Source organism: Salvelinus alpinus, chromosome 24 (assembly GCF_045679555.1).
Source record: "Salvelinus alpinus chromosome 24, SLU_Salpinus.1, whole genome shotgun sequence".
In the NCBI taxonomy this organism is placed as follows: Eukaryota; Metazoa; Chordata; class Actinopteri; order Salmoniformes; family Salmonidae; genus Salvelinus; species Salvelinus alpinus.
Window position 1 is genome coordinate 26,779,838 of NC_092109.1, and position 2,446 is coordinate 26,782,283.

Below are 2,446 nucleotides of genomic sequence, written 5' to 3' on the forward strand. Positions count from 1 at the left end.
ATGGCTTAAGGACAGCAAAGTCAAGGTACACAAAGCCCTGACTTTAATCCCATAGAAAATGTGTGGGCAGAACTGGAAAGTGTGTTCGAGCAAGGCCTACAAACCTGAATCAGTTACACCAGAATTGTCAGGAGGAATGGGCCAAAATTCACCCAACTTATTGTGGGAAGCTTGTGGAAGGCTACCCGAAACGTTTGACCCAAGTTAAACAATTTAAAGGCATTGCTACGAAATACTAATTGAGTGTAGCTAAACTTCTGACCCACTGGGAATGAGACAAAATAAATAAAAGCTGGAATAAATCATTCTCTCTACTATTATTCTGACATTTCACATTCTTAAAATAAAGTGGTGATCCTAACTGACCTAAGACAGGGGATTTATACTAGGATTAAATGTCAGGAATTGTGAAAACCTGAGTTTTAATGTATTTGGCTAAGGTGTATGTACATTTTTTGCCATTACTGCTATTAGCCCATACAAATGCATTGAATAACAGATTCACTACATGGAACAACAGATAGCCACCCCAAAAAATCTAAAGGAAGTTATATCTGAAGTTTCTGTTCTATATCTGAAAGATATAAGAATTGGCAGTAAAAAAAAAGTTTAACAGTCTCAATTTATACTTCCATACATTTTTTCAACAGGGGGGACCTTCAGACGAGTCTTGTGAGGCCGGTGTGCGTCCTAGAGCAGACAACTGACATGTACAGTACCTGTCAATGGTTTGGACAAACCTACTCATTCAAGGGGTTTTCTTAATTTGTACTATTTTCTACAATGTAGAATAATAGTGAAGACATCAAAACTATGAAAAAACACATATGGAATCATGTAGTAACCAAAAAAGTGTTAAAAAAATCTAAATATATTTTATATTTCAGATTCTTCAAAGTATCCACCCTGTGCCTTGATGACAGCTTTGCATTCTCTCAACCAGCTTCATGAGGTATTCACCTGGAATGTTTTTCCAACAGTCTTGAAGGAGTTTCCACATATGCTGGGCACTTGTTGGCTGCTTTTCCTTCACTCTGCAGTCAAACTAATCCCAAACCATCTCAATTGGGTTGAGGTCGGGTGATTGTGCAGACCAGGTCATCTGATGCAACACTCCATCACTCTCCTTCTTGGTCAACTAGCCCTTACACAGCCTGGAAGTGTGTTTTGGGTCATTGTCCTGTTGAAAAACAAATTATAGTCCCACTAAGCGCAAACTAGATGGGATGCGTATCGCTGAAGAACACTGTGGTATCCATGCTGGTTAAACGTGCATTGAATTCAAAATAAATCACTGACAGTTTCACCAGCAAAGCACCCCCACACCATCACACCTCGTCCTCCATGCTTCACGGTGGGAACCACACATGCAGAGATCATCCGTTCACCTACTCTGCGTTTCACAGAGACATGGCGGTTGGAACCAAAAATCTAACATTTGGACTCATCAGACCAAAGGACAGCTTTCCACCGGTCTAATGTCCATTGCCCGTGTTTCTTGGCTCAAGCAAGTCTCTTCTTCTTATTGGTGTCCTTTAGTAGTGGTTTCTTTGCAGCAATTCGACCATGAAGGCCTGATTCACACAGTCTCCTCTGAACAGTTTATGTTGACATGTGTCTGTTACTTTTCACTGTGAATCATTTATTTGGGCTGCAATATCTGAGGCTGGTAACTCTAATGAACATTTCCTCTGCAGCAGAGGTAACTCTGGGTCTTCTTTTCCTGTGGCCGTCCTCATGAGAGCCAGTTTCATCAGAGCGCTTAATGGTTTTTGCGACCGAAATTTTCTGTATTGGCTGACCTTCATGTCTTAGAGTAATGGACTGTCGTTTGTCTTTGCTTAATTGAGCTGTTCTTCCCATAATATGGACTTGGTCTTTTACCAAATAGGGCTGTGTTCTGTATACCACCCCTACCTTGTCACAACACAACTGATTGGCTCAAATGCATTAACAAGGAAATTCCACAAATTAACTTTTAACAAGGCATACCTGTTAATTTAAGTCCATTCCCGGTGACTACCTCATGAAGCTGGATAAGAGAATGCCAAGAGTGTGCAAAGTTGTCATCAAGGCAAAGGGTGGCTACTTTGAATAATCTATTTAACACTTTTTTAGTTACTACATGATTCCATATGTGTTATTTTTTCTTCACAATTATTCTACAATGTAGAAAATAGTCAAAATAAAGAAAAACCCTGGAATGAGTAGGTGTGTCCAAACTTTTGACTGGTACTGTACGTGTTAATGAGAGTCTCACCTTTCCACAGAGGTGTCATACTAGTTTTTGTAGGCCAAACCGTTCGGATGCTGGAGACGATGTTGTGAGAAGACCGATTTTCAGGATGTCTCATAGTCTGACAAACACCACTCTAGCTCCTCACCCTCCACTGCAGATGCAGAAGTGTGACATCAGCACATGCGGTGCAAAAAAAGATATTGTATT